The sequence below is a fragment of the Rutilus rutilus genome (assembly GCF_951802725.1).
Source record: "Rutilus rutilus genome assembly, chromosome: 3".
NCBI lineage: Eukaryota > Metazoa > Chordata > Actinopteri > Cypriniformes > Leuciscidae > Rutilus > Rutilus rutilus.
In genome coordinates this window covers 47,036,091-47,051,401 of record NC_140211.1, presented here as the reverse complement: position 1 = coordinate 47,051,401, position 15,311 = coordinate 47,036,091, and the positions used below count along the sequence as shown (strand labels likewise).

General features: G+C 37.4%; 2 long non-coding RNA genes across 3 annotated transcripts; both read left to right on the top strand.

The window, feature by feature from the left end:
• Positions 1 to 1,809: 1,809 nt before the first annotated feature.
• LOC311288636 lies at positions 1,810 to 6,189 on the top strand. Its single transcript, XR_014626962.1, has 3 exons — positions 1,810 to 2,528; positions 2,941 to 3,030; positions 4,730 to 6,189. It is a non-coding gene; the product is annotated as an uncharacterized lncRNA (long non-coding RNA).
• Positions 6,190 to 7,202: 1,013 nt separating this feature from the next.
• LOC311288505 lies at positions 7,203 to 8,896 on the top strand. 2 transcript variants are annotated; one of them, XR_014626942.1, is made up of 4 exons: positions 7,203 to 7,242; positions 8,066 to 8,111; positions 8,402 to 8,595; positions 8,777 to 8,896. It is a non-coding gene; the product is annotated as an uncharacterized lncRNA (long non-coding RNA). The 2 variants fall into 2 exon arrangements; XR_014626943.1 differs by lacking the exon at positions 7,203 to 7,242 and having other exon boundaries at positions 8,047 to 8,111.
• The last annotated feature ends 6,415 nt before the right edge of the window (positions 8,897 to 15,311 follow it).

Sequence of the window (15,311 nt, the reverse complement as noted above, 5' to 3'; positions counted from 1 at the left end):
GTAATTATCCAGTTATTTACATTACATTAGTTGAGTTAACATATATAGCCTAATTAGTAAATGAACGAAAAAAAGAGATTAAATTAATATGCTAACCATGTATTTCTGCATTGCTTGTTCCTACACGAAAAGGACTGTTTTAAAGGTGGCAATATACGTGAAGATTATACTGTATCTTGAAGATTGTTGTATTGTATCTTCTGTTATAAAGATGAAGAACGACATTTCGTTAATTAAAAATAATAAGCACATAATATTGTAAAAAAAAAAAAAAAAAAAGAAAAGAAAGTTATGTTCTGTTATGCGTTTTGACTACTTTTTGTATTTTGTATACCCTAATTTTATCTCTAGGTAATGAAGATATATAACTTTTTTTAAAGGGCCTCGTTTTTCCTGGACCCGCTACAATTGAGAATCACTTTAAGCATGCACACTTAGACAATTTGAAGTATTCCACTTAATAGTCTAGATGGGATGTACCCAAAAAGTTTATCTTGATTGCCTACTTACAAAAAAACTAGGGGAAAATGGTCCAACGACTGAGCAAGATAGGCAATTTGGCGGCCATTTTGATATGCAAATTAGAAGGTAAAAAACTCAAAATTTCGCTTGGGAACCAGTTTTTTTGGACTCAGCACTCTTGAAATATGTAAGGTAGGCCGGTTCCCGACCCATAAATGCTCCTCACTTCTTATAGAAGCAAGGCCATTTTTCTAAAATCCGTCTAGTCTATAATACACAATACAATAATTAACAACGTACCGCTTGCTGTTCTAGTGAGAACGGGCCGAAAAAAATATTCCTCCAATTTATACCCACCCCACACACCAAAATTCTCTCTCTACACAACTTTAATAGTTGGGAATGCATTGCTGTACTATTTACTACATCTCACAATCCATAGTATATTGTTTATAGAATTGTTAACAGCTGCCAATATTATAGGCAACGTGCTATTTGCTGACAGGAATTGGAGTATGCGTTGCCTACCTGACCATCTGGGTTTTTATTATTATTTAGAAAATTTGGGAACTAGACCACAGCAAAATGTTCTATCTTACAGTCCAAGTGATGTTAGCAATATAATTTGTATATATATAACAGTAACTTACCTTTGGTTGGTAGCCAGAGAGGTGTGTCAATCATGAGGTGATGTCAGCTGTCGACCGGTTGGGTTGCCGGATGCCATCAAGGTTTTCCAGCCCAAAACCGCGAGAATGCACACAAAAACTGCACACCATTCTTTTGGCTTGCTTGTCGTTTTAAACGCATTGAAATCATTAACCAGATTTAAAATTAGCCATTTGTAATCATTCAAACAGTCAGGAATGTTAATATAAAGATGCACCAACTTCTCTGCTACCGTCTCGCCTCGCCTCGTCTCTTGTCACGGCCTTGACGGTCTTTCCCAGCAAACACGTGACGTAACGGCGACCACCAAAAGTGACGTCAGTATTGGTCGTGGGTTCGTCACGTCACCAAAAGACTATAGGCTTGTTTGAGATGCGCCTTGCCTCGCCTGAAATGTAGCCGAGAGTAGGCGGCTGCAGTGAGGGGAGGAGTGAAAAAAGCGCAGGCAAGCCGGACACTTCTCTCTTCTCGCAGTGGATCAGACACCTGTGAGATCAAAGATGGATATCGCGGGATTCACGCTCGTGCACAGTGTTGCTAATAAACTGGATGTAATTCGAGTTCTGTTGCTTTTATATGAAAATAAATAAAATGAACAAGACACCCAAAGTACTTGTTATTTAATTCAATTCGAAATACATGGTTATCAATATTTTTTTCTTTAATACAGACATCCCAGCTAACACACGACGTCGCAGTTACGTAATTTATTCGTACTTTTTGGTAATTTCATGACTTACCAACTGACAACGTAACTACAACGTCGTATGCTCGGAATTTCATTACCATCATATTACCAAACCACAACGTCGTCAGTACGTCGTCCTAACGTTATAAGATAACCAACTACGTTCCAGATACGTACTCTATTCGTAATAACTTGGTAATTTCATGACTTACTGGCAACGGAACTGCAACGTAACAGGACCGTAATTTCATTACCATTATATTACCAACCCACAACGTCGTCAGTACGTCCTCCTAAGGTTATAAGATAACCAACTACGTTCCAGATACGTACTCTATTCGTAATAACTTGGTAATTTCATGACTTACTGGCAACGGAACTGCAACGTCACGGGCCCGTAATTTCATTACCATCTTATCAGACTGCATTTCTATGAAATATTTTATTTGTTTCAATTGTTTGTTTAGTATTCTGTACGTTGAAATACGTTCATTCTATTCAAGTAAGGTTATAATTCTAGATGTTTATGTTTGTAAATGTTGCGTGGCTTTGACGTTTTAATGGGCGTGCGCGTGAACCTTCGAGTCGCCCTCAAACACTGGAGCGGAGATGAGTTGCCATGGAAACGGCGCGTCACCGACCGCCCCACTGACTGCAACTGACAAAGCGGCAGAACTCCGTCTCTCGCTGTTGTTTTCACTGCTTTCAGGTGAGTTTAGTCTCTAAAATCACACAAATAATACACACAACTGTTCTTGACACTTCTCGTACTTGTAAGTGACACGCTTCTGTTGAATATTTGCTTTATAGAAATGGTTTAGTGTCTTCGGAAAAAGTCCGTTAGCATCTCAACCGTTTTCAGAAGAGATAACGATATGCTAACTTCATAGCTTCATTAGCTTGAGCTTTTGATATGAAAGTTTAGGATTTTAATCACATTTTATGGGTAGATGAGAGGTTTTGATAGTTTTGTAAAAAATAAGTTAGTTTGGAAGTGAGCTAATTTATTAAATGTACTCGATGACGTCACTTAACGTTACAACTTACATGGAGTGTGAAAATTGGCTGAAACTTAGCTCAATGGTAAACACAAATTGATAAAACTAGTTCTGATATTTCAGGAGCAACAAAATAATCCTTCTACAACAGAGGGGAAGCTTCACGACTTCAACATTTCTGAAGGAAGCTGCTGCCAGAGAAGTTGGAAACAGGTGAAGTGAGGAAGCTCATTAAATAACTTCATATCCATTTTCTCACAATATTTTGTCACCTACTGTATATCACCATGCATCTGTTATTTTAAATTCTCATATTTACATTTACATTTATTTGTTTAATTTATTTTAAGAAAGTTTTGACAACCAAACTTAAGTGACACTGTATGAGCAACATGAATAAGTGAATAAGTAAAACTAAAACCATAGATGAAACATTTAAGATTATTATCAGTGTTGAAAACAGCAGTGCTGCTTCATATTGTTGTGTTTTTCAGGGTTATTTGATGAATGAAAGAAAAAAAAAGCATAATTTATTTGAAACAGAAATCTTTACTCTCTCTTCTGGTCAATTTAATGCATCCTTGCTGAATAAAATATGATTTTTTTTTTTTTACTCTATTGAACCCAAACTTTTGAACAGTAGTGTATATGTTGGGTCTATTTAAGGGGTTAGTTCACCCAAAAATTAAAATTCTGTCAGTAATTACTCACCCTCATGTTGTTCCAACCGCGTAAGACCTTCGTTCATCTTCGGAACACAAATTAAGATATTTTTGATGAAATCTGAGCCATGTTTCACTCCTCCATAGGCTTCCAGTGTGACCGAAACTTGCTGGCCCAGAAAAGTTATTAAAGAGATCGTTAATATAGTCCAAGTGACTCCAGTGGCTCAATCTTAAGTATATCAAGCGACGAGAATACTTTTTGTGCGCAAAAACAAACAAAAATAACGACTTTATTCCACTATTCATTTCCTTCTCTCTGGATGTCTAGTTGGTTCGCGTAGTGTTTTTGCGCAGCGCGTCTGTGTTACACGTCACCACGTAGGCTCACTATTGGCCGACGCCGGTCATGTGTGTGTTGCGTGATGACGTGCAACACAGACGCGCAGCGCAAAAACACTACGAGGCCCAGAGAGAAGGAAATGAAAAGTGGAATAAAGTCGTTATTTTTGTTTGTTTTTGTGCACAAAAAGTATTCTCGTCGCATGATAAACTTAATGTAGTGCCACTGTAGTTACTTGGACTATTTTAACGATGTTTTAATAACTATTCTGGGCCGGTGAGTTTCGGTCACACTGGAAGCCTATGGAGGAGTCAAAATTCTGTCAGATTTCATCAAAAATATCTTAATTTGGGTTCCGAAGATGAACGAAAGACTTACATGGTTGGAACAACATGAGGGTGAGTAATTACTGACAGAATTTTCATTTTTGGGTGAACTAACCCTTTAACAATGAATCCTGGAGAGAGAAAAAAGAAAATGGATTAAACTTTTACATTGGTTTACACAAAAAGATTAATCAGCACAACTGTTTTCAACATTGGTAATACTCAGAAATGTTTAGGACGTTTGCATTGTAAGAATGTATAGTATTCAAATATTAAAATGCTGACTCGTTAGGCCATGTGTTCTTTATAAAATCAGATGATTTCCTATTAATTCAATAGAATGTAAGGGAATAACTCTAGAATAACCTTCCTGATAATGTTTGGGGCCCAGAAACACTATCCTAATTTAAATCTAGATTAAAGACACATCTCTTTAGCCAAGCATTCAATTAACACATCTCATAATCTTGCACTATACGTGATGAAATAGTAAAAAGTGCACATGACCATCTTTTGCCTGAAATAATATGAACAGCAGCAATGCTAATCTTTCTCCTGTTGTCTCCTTGTTTCTATCTCAGGATGCTCAGCATATTTTACTAGAGATTACAGCAGCTCCAGTTCAGATCCAGCCTCACTTGGGAAGACTTCTAATGACATCAACACTCTTGAAGACAATGTGTTTAAACAATTTTCAGATGTTAAATGATATTTTAAAGTGTTTAAACTAATTTAAGTTTTTATGTCAGGTGGTACAGCAAAAATATTATGTATTGTAGTTGTACCACCTGACATGGAAAGTGTACCACCAACCTACCCATACTTGAAATTAGCAGTTTTTATCAGTATTTGAGAGAGCTCCACAAACTTTTTCACTCTGCCAAAGAGATCAGTTAGGCTCCTCTGGATGATGCATTATCATGTTTACTGTTATTACCTTGTAAATTCATAATAACATTTGAGAATATACAAATGGCTGGACAAAAGTTTCTCAATTATCTCAACAGCTTTAAAACTACTGATATGTATAAAAAACAATTATATGAAAGGCTTCAAACCTAAAATGATGGCATAGTTTTTATTTTGTTATTATTAAGACACCATTTTAAATTGTTTTCTTAATCTGTTTATTTGTTCGGACAGTTGCACCATCACCTGACATTTTAGGAGTTTAATGCTGCCTTCAGGAATAATCATAAATAGGCCTAGTTTCCTAGTTAAAAAAAAAGAAAGGGACATTGTAATTATGACTTCAGAAGAAGAAAAACAAAATATGTATTATTAAATGTACAAAAAAAAAATTTCAAACTAAGGTTTTATAGAATATAGTGATACATGTCATTAAGTTATAAAATTATTTTAAAAGGAAATAATGCACTTGCCACAACATAACTTTGTGACAATGTTTAGAAAAATATACAAGCGATTTTTAAACAAAACTGTCTGCTTATACAGATTCTATCTTTCAGTGCTAATTGCTTTGTATATTTAAATGTTAAATGGGAAAACACTCAACTGTTCTTTTTTCTTGCATTTTTCTTTTCTTATTCTTGCTTTGTTATTAGGGCCACCAAAATGAAGACGTGTAGGAGTAGTTTGATGTTCAAGCTTTTGAGGAAAATCTTGTTAATTTAAATGTATAACCTGTTTGCAAACTGTTTTTGCTGTTTGTGCTTTGTTCTATAGTAAATGAACTAAATCAACCAAATTCTGAGTCTGTATATCGTTCATATGTCGTTGAAAAAGTCTCTAAAATAGTTTTGGGCCAATGAGGACAAGTTAAATTAGACCACTGCATGTCCGCCCATATTATTAAAAACTAAAATGACCAACTGGTTACCAATACACGACTGTCGATCCACAACGTTGCCACGACGTCGCCGTTACCTACTGACAACGTTACAAAGTTACGTTGTAGCAACGTATTTTGGGAATTTCACTTTTCCGGTTGCCACGACGTAACTAATTACGTCGCCACGACGAAAGTTTGGTCACCAGATTACGTTGCAGTTACGTAACAGTCACGTATTTGTGTTAGCTGGGATATGTGTTTTTATTTATTTTATTTTTTTATAAAAATTAAATTGCATAACCCAAAGAGATCGCACTGTCAGATAGTTTGGGAATATTCACACATAACATATACACATAAAACATGATATTAGAGTTTTAAAATCAAACATTTTAAAAGAGAACAATACATCACAGTTGTTTAAGCCAATGAGCATTAAGCAGTGTCGTCAGCAAGTCGTTTCCCATCATGCTTTTGATCAGCGCAGTCGGTGGAGAGCAACTGCGCTCGACTGCAGAATCCGACACCTCTGCCTAGCGCTCGCGAGAGATTTTTGACATACGTCAGCATGACATCAGAGCAAGGCGGACCGCACTCGGACACATTTCTAACCGGCATGCATCTCGCGCTGATCACCGGTGATCGGTTCTGCGCAGATTTTGCTCATCTCAAACAAGCCTTATGCCACGACGTTGTGGCAACGTCATCACAAAGTAGTCTCGTGACCACAGCTCTTGGTCGCTTCCTTACCTTCCCACAACGTTGTCTAAAGACCAGCTGATGACCAATTATTTTGGTCATTTTCTAACCTCCTCACCACGTCTTAGCCACGTCATTTCTTGACTTTAAGCAGATGTACATTTTAATAGAAGAATTTGTTTTCAGATGTTTTATATGTACAGGTGCTGGTCATATAATTTGAATATCATCAAAAAGTTGATTTATATCAGTAATTTCATTCAAAAAGTGAAACTATAATTTAATTATATATATATACACACACACATATACATATATATATATATATATATATATATATATATATTTATTATTATTATTATTATTATTTAAAAAAATTACCCTATTCACCTGTAGTGTCTCACTTAAGACTCATTCAAGTCATACAGATTTCAACAATTTCACTTCGGTACAGTAGGGGGCAGTATATGCAACTCTCAAACGCTTTCAGCCTCCCCATATCCACAAAAGGAGAGCTTCCGCTGCTGGTTGTGTTGAATCGAAGCATAGACAGTATAGAATCGAAGAAAGAAGAAATACACATGCCTTCACGACGAAACACAGGTAAGTGTAAATACAACCCGCCATAAGGGTCCCACACATTTTCTAAAGTATTTTCCGAATTTTACATTTTAACCAAGATCTCTGTTTCAAATGTAGGTTAAAATGGTCGGCAAACGCGCCCGCGCGTTTTGCTAGATTTTCTTCACATTGTAGCACAATAAACTTAAATTTCTCCGTCATTTATGGTCATACAGAAAAAAGAAATATAAAAAAGAATATGTGAGATGTCTCCTTTTGTATGTGTCCACTTACAATCAAATCAAAACATTGTGCTTTTGTAAAATAAAGAAAATAAACAGGGTGTGCGTTCTGCCTCTCCGTCGCGGTGAACTTTTTTTTTCTTGAGCACGTCTATAAACTGAAACAAAACTCAGCGAATACTTGTCACACATTTATGAGCCATATACCTTTATAAACATTTAAGTGTGTACTTTTAAATTATCGGATTCAAACTGAAAACAAATATTCTCTGTTTAAGTAATTTGTATAAAACCAACAAGATGTCCAGCTTCTCAAACGCTTGCTCATTTTTAATTTGACCACGCGCGCAAAAGAGATTGGTATGCAAATCGTAAATTTTTTCGCAAATTTACTGCTGTAGTCTCTTACTGTGGTAATTTATTTCATTATCCTGGTAAATAGAATAGCTTATTTCAGCTTTATTATTTAATTGTTGTTTTGTATTATTATATATTGTTTTTCTCCCTTCCCAATTCCTAGAAACCCTGTTTTTGTCAGGAAATGTTGTATTCACACAATCGTGGTGTGGGAAACTATTAAACTCACATCTATTTTCTTCCATTGCAGCTTTCGGTAATTGCAGATTTCCGTGATTTCCGATTTCAGTGAAGATTGACAGTGTTTTTCAGGTAAGCATGTTTTAAAAAAGTGATAGTATTAAATGCACTATACAAATATTGTTATTGGGGGACTGTAAACTATTCTGTTTTTAGAACTTGACAATCCCCTAACTTACACCTTTTCAGAAATATATCAATTGGCTATCATATCCTTACACAACACATGGTCTCAAGTGGATAATTGCTTTTGCTTATTTTATTCACAAACCATACTTTTTCACAATGTTAGGGCGTTGTAGTTACATGGAGTTTTAGGTTCTCTAGCTAAACTGGCATCACAAAACTTGATTGTATTTTAGGATGAAGCCAAGTCGGAGAATCTATTTACAGTCCTGGAGAGCTACCAGACGCACTCTCCAAAAACTCCACGCAAGCCAGGCAGAAAATGCCCGTGCGAGCCAGACAGGGAATATCTGAATGTCACGAAGAGGGGAACAACCTGATCCTGATACTTGGATTTCCAGGAAAGTCAAGGTGTTTAGTGGTGTTACAGGTACAGTTGTATTAATTTCTTGTCCTGTTTTTGCTGTGCATGCTTAAGTAATTTTTTTGAAAACTGCTAAGAAAGCAAAATACATTGCATCATGTAGAATACTTGTGAAATGTTTCAACTAATCCTATATTGTTTGTACTTTCCCTAATGTTCACATTTCTTTGTTGCTGACTTTAACCAGGCACTTCGGTGGTTGAGAAAGGCCGAAACAATGTCAAACGTGGAAAGTGCCGAGGATGGGGCTGTTCTCTCAAAAAGGACATCAAAAAGGCCAGCAAAATTTGCTTACAGCAGCGATGAGAGTATTTACATCTTCATGTAGTTATTTATTACATGCTGTATCCCTGACTGGTTTGTTGACTGGAGTTTATTGTATGCTTTTTAGATGAAGACTCTGCGGAACAGGTCCTCCATACTAATAAGAAATCCAGAGGTATGATATTAAATAATTGTTCAATATTTCTCAAGCATGCCATGCTTCACAAGACTGTCCTCTATAAGAAAATCGCTAGCATTACATTTTTGGAAATCATTAGACAGGGTCCCGTAAATGAATGATTAACCAAAGTATCTTGGTAATATGTATCATCTAGATTTGTCCCATGGACCACCAGAGGTGCCTTTCCGCAGACAAACACTATGAACAGCAAGTTAAAAATTGTTGCATAAGCTTTGTCAAGTTGTGCAGATCTATATTAAAATATACCTTATGTTGACATTTTTTATTTATTTACACAGACCTTGATCCAGTTAGTCCTATTCAGCCTGAGATGTCTGATGGTATGATTATATTTTTAGTGTTGGTTTAATGACTTTGAAAATCTTGTTTATTTGTAAGTGTTACAGTTATCAACATGGTGACACACAAGAAATGTAGCCTGGTGATTTGAACTTTGGTAGTTCTTGTTTTATAACATGCTGAACCTAAGTGTTGAGTTTAATCGCTTGCATTTTGTATTGCATATGTGCACACAGAAACTGCCAGCTGCTCCTCAAGTGTGTCAGACTCTATCTCCGCCTTAACCCAAACGGTTACAGTAATGCAAGGTATGTTCATTTTTATTGTTCAATTGGTCTTGGTCTTGTCTTGGTCTCGGACCTCTCGGTCTTGTCTAGGTCTCGCTGTCTCAGACCGACATAGTGGTCGGGGATTTAGCAATACAATAGGCTACTACAATATCCACGACGACACAACGTTCGATAATGCAACATTATTATCCGCAACGGAACGGATTGAAGCGCGCGTCCGAGTGAAGACAGTGCGGCGTGTGCGCCCAATATACGAGAAAACACTTTATCCGAGCCACTGATCGCAGCAGCAACGAGCACTTTGATCACTTGATTTAAAAAACACATATCAGTGACATGATGGGTTTTAACTTCATTCAGGAGATTTTGGGTAACTGCACAACTGACAGATGACTTTGAGCGCAGCCGCCAACGGTGTGTGTGTGTAACCATAGCGACAAAACGACCAACTTTCGGATCCTGCACTTAAGCCTATAATTTCGTTTTTAAACATTTTATTATGTATTTAAAAGTTGCAGAATGGATTAATTTGGAGACTCCGAAATCGGCAGAGATAGGCAGGCATTTGCTTAGATGAATTTGTGTCTTTGATATCTCTCTCTCTGTGTGTGTGTGTGCGTGTGCATGTGTGTGTGTGTGTTGTTTGATTACAGTATTGTATTTAAGATGGTGTTAGACTAAATAAATGGTCTTTTAAATATCATCTGCATATCTCCGTTGTGTTGACTAAACATTAGGCCTAATCCAAGTTTATAATTGCGTATCTTTAATTTGATGTTACGATTTCATCTACACATTAAGTATAATTTCAATTGGTTACATATTTCTCATTCTTTAGACAGTTGTTGGAGGAGCAAGATGGTGTTGGAGGTGTTTGATGTTTTGTCAGATGAACCAGTCAGTACCAGTCATGTCAGTCCTCAACAGTACACAAAAGTTAAGGGAGTCTCAATCCTCCAATAGTGCAGTAACAGCCGTCATGCAATTGCTACACATAGTTGATCTCACCCTGCAAAAACATTTACAGTGAGCTCACAGTCACACACATGACATGGTCTGTCTTTGTATTGTTCTGCCTGTGTAGTTGAAGTAATACCATATAATATGTATTGAATGTAAACTGCGGCTGAACCCTAGTATGCTGCTGTTCTTGAATTCATATTGTTTAGCTTCAACACTAGTCTATTTTTTTCCCTCCGGTCTTGACTTGGTCTGTCTTGGTCTTGGTCTTGGTCTTGTCTTGGTCTCGATACCCTCTGGTCTTGGTAGTGTCTTGGTCTCGGTTTAGGCGGTCTTGACTACAAGTCTACCTGTCAGTGAGCGGATGTTGAGCAGAGCGAAGTTGAGTGCGGTGTTGTCACAGCTGGTAGTGGTGCTAGCCGACCGAGCTAGGCGGGCTAACGCGCTGTGGTCGACAGCCCGGTTGATGGAACGTGGAGGGCGATGAGAGCTGGACCAGATGGATTTTATTATTGATGAGTTGTTGTGGTGGAAATTCCGGCGGGACCCTCTGTGGATATATCTCGGGCGAGGCTAGAAGGCGATGTCCGGATGAAGGTGGAAAGCTTCTGGCGCAGGTCCAGGCAGGTGACAGCGCAGCCGGAGCAGATCAGTGGCCGAATACTGAAGCAAACCCGTCACTAGCAGGTGAACAGGCAGTAGAAATAGCCAGACACAGACAAGCAGAATGTATGTCCTACCAGCCCACATTGTAGTTTTAAGCAGCATCGATGGCCAGTAAAAATGGCAGATGAGGCACAGACCAGACCAGACCAGAACAGAACAGGTGAGCTAACGGCGAGCAGCGGCAGCGAGTTGCGCCAGCGTTCACTCGTCCGAAAGGAAGGATCATGGATCAAGGATTCTTTGATACCAATCTTTCATTTGAAAGTCACGCGTCTAGTATCTGTAAAACCGCATTTTTCCATCTTAAAAATATATCTAAATTACGCCATATGCTCTCATTGACAAATGCGGAACAATTAGTTCATGCGTTCACGACCTCAAGGCTAGATTATTGTAATGCTCTACTGGGTGGTTGCCCTAGTTCAGCTAGTTCAAGCTAGTTCAAAACGCAGCAGCTCGAGTTCTTACCAGAACCAGGAAGTATGACCATATTAGCCCGGTTCTGTCAACACTGCACTGGCTGCCTATTAAACATCGCATAAATTTTAAAATATTGCTGATTACTTACAAAGCACTAAATGGTTTAGCTCTGCAGTACTTGAGTGAGCTCTTAACGCATTATAGTCCTTCACGTCTATTGCGATCTCAAAATTCCGGCCAGTTAATAATACCTAGAATATCAAAATCGACTGCTGGCGGTAGATCCTTCTCCTATTTAGCACCAAAACTTTGGAACAGTCTTCCTACCATTATCCGGGAAGCAGACACACTCTGTCAGTTCAAAGCTAGATTAAAGACACATCTTTTTGACCTAGCATACACATAATACATTATAGACTTCTATAATTCAATGTTAGGCTGCATAGATTAGGTCAGCCAGAACCGGGAACACTTCCCATAAATCCTGATGTACTCGTTACATCATAAGAAGAATGGCATCTACGCTAATTTTAGTGTCTTTGTTTATCCCGAGGTTTTCCCTGCAGCCTGCCGGATCCAGGCCGTATCCAGATCTGACGAAGGACCTTCGCCTGAACCCGATGACAACGCAATGCTGAAGTGCCAACTAGTCTCCCCTATGGAGGATCCCTTTACCACTCTACAGATAAAGCATTGTCGGGAAAACTCGTTTTGTATACCTACCCCGAAGTGACAAAATAAAATAAAATTCTGTATCAAAATGTATAAGGAAAGACCAGTACTTTGTTTAGGCTTGGTTTGTAGGGAATTACAAACCTGCGGACATATATTCAAACGCACATAACTGTAGAACCAATTCTTAATGCGCATGTGAACGCCATCAGTGTTTATCACAGGTTTGCGTTTAAAGTCTGTGTAGAGAGAATGGTGTCGTCTTAGCGACACCTAATTTAATAACAAATGTTCTGGTCTGTGGGATGGGGGGCTTCTATGATATTAGACTGCGTAGCCATATAGGTGATAGGTGCGTGATATATTCGACATATGGGGAGAGAGTTGTGGAAGGCCTATACTTAATGTTAAACATAAATATATAGCAGCAAAGACAACGTCGGCAGTAGGCTATTGACGGCAAAATAGGCTACAGAATATTTCGTTCTGTATTGACAGGTGCAATATTTGAAAATCGATAATTTTCTTTTTTTTAATTACATTTATATCTGCATTTAGGTCAAAACTTAAACTTTCAAACATCAACATGTCATTTATTAATATGTTTTCATGTTAAACATCTTTTCCTATTCTATTTTGCCTGGAAACGCTTCCAACACGCTTGCGTGTCGCGTGAAAAATAGGCGTCGGTTCTATTTCTAGCATGCACGTTTTCGAGCTGCGCCTGAGATGCGTGTCATGCAGGCAGTGTGCAAGCTCTAACCTGTTAACATGGGAGCCGAAATAAAAACGGACACGCCACGCAGCCAGTGTGTCGCCGGCCTCAACCTCCGCAGACAGTTTTTAATGTTTATCAGACAATAACTACTAAAGATTTTGCTTTAGTATAATTTTCGGGACAATTAGAGCCAGATTCGGAATTCGGGACAACAGTTTAGATTTCGGGACTGTCCCGAATTTTTCGGGACGTCTGGTCACCCTAATCTAGACCAATCAGACACACACAAATTATTCATTATATTTGGTGAATAATCCAGCAATCCCACTCTCCCAACAAAGGTCTATGAAACTTCTCCCAAACCTAACATCACAAATGAAGCTAACGCACTGGCAGAAACCGGTGTCCTGTTACATGTTCTTAAACATCTAATGAAATTTCTTATTCAAATGCCCTGCTAGAACACAATGGGTCGTAAAATGTCCCTCCAAAGGGAAATCATCTTATTGGCTCACACACCTCCAGAGGGTGTGACATCTTCACGCTTTAAAAATCACTGATCACAAGATCAACGCTGTCTCTTACTCTCTTAATCTCTTCTGGAATCCTGATGTGAAGATGATGCTGAACTAGAAGTTTCTAAGGACCCCCAAGCTTGTGCCAGGCTGTGGCCTTTTCTTTCCATTCACCAAAGATCATCTGACTACCACTGGTTCTCTCTCATCAAGACCACATCAGCAAAGATCAACTGGAGCCTCACAAATTGCATCAGGACAGTTTAATTCAAATGGGAGAGACATGCAAGTATCAAACTTAGTCTCATTATTTGATACATTAAGTATCCTTACCCCTTTAAAGAAGGGCGTGTCAGAACTAAACTGATGGTTTGCTCAAGGCTGTTGATCTGCTGAATTTCAAACAATGCTATAACTTCTTGCTTTCCTGTATTCTGCTTCAGCTGTCTATCCCTTGGTAAACTGTATGTATGTGTATGTTAGAGTAGTTTACGTGTTTAGTCTAGTTAATAAAGTCTTGTTCATGTCACACGTAAAGTTGTCCATGTCTCAAGCTCATATCTGGAGTCTCTAATCATAGATCTTGACTACTGGCTCTTAGTAGTACTGTAAAGTAAGAAAGACATTTTCCATGCCCCAGAAATGTAAATTTTTTAGAACAATTAACACTGAGTGTTCATTTAAGTGCAATAAACATGTACATAAGCGCCACTGAAATTAATTTTAAAGCTATACATATTATAGATATTTACACAGTTGCACTTGCTAATGTTCACAACTAGTTGTCGCAGTGTATAGTTGTCATTTTCCTTTTGTAAGTATTTTTCTAGATGTTGTTTTATTTCTCAATGACATGCAAGCAAACAACTAAATAAAGGATTTCAAAAAAAAAAAAAAGGCATTCACTTCCTTCCTGTCACATGAGGATGTCAACTTCCTACCCCTACTTCCAGGAACAGGAAGCATGGCGAAGGCAAACCCTCCTAAAGAAAGGTCATTTTCATGTTACTAATAAGTATTTTTTGTTGACACATAAAAAAAAAAAAAAAAATCACTTTAACCAGTAGATGTCTGCAGAACTCTAAAAGTACTAACAGTTTAAAACTAAAAGACTAAAAGTTTTTCCAGTTAGATTCATATCTACATATTTATGAAATCACAATTATAACAATAAAAGTTACTTTTTGTCTAAGTTTAGCAATTTTTGTACTGAAAAAAATCTGTTTTTCAATAATGTTACATTATGATTAGAATCAATCAGGATGTTACAAAGAGAAAAGTTGGGAGTTTCTAGAGTTTATCATTTATTTCAAACATCTGTTTTTCATATAATTCTACAAATTTAAAGTGTGCCACTTCATTTCTGTCTGTGTGTTCTGTGTTGTTTCTGATTTAGAGGATGAATTTTGTCCAATGACACAAATCATTTGATTCTAATCATATAACATTATTGAAAAACAGATTTTTTTTTTTTTTTTTTTGTACAAACAGTGCCTAAACTTTGACAAAAAGTAACTTTTGTTATAATTGTGATTTCATAATATGTAGATATGAATACAACTAGAAAAACTTGTGAAAAGATGTCTTTCAGTCAAAAGGCAAATAGTGGAGCTCTGCAGCCATCTACTAGTTAAAGTGATAATTGGTTACTTTTAAAACTGCATTTTCCAAAAGATGGGCAAAAATCTTACACTAAACCATGTCAAATTATCCATGTTAAATTATCCATGTTATCC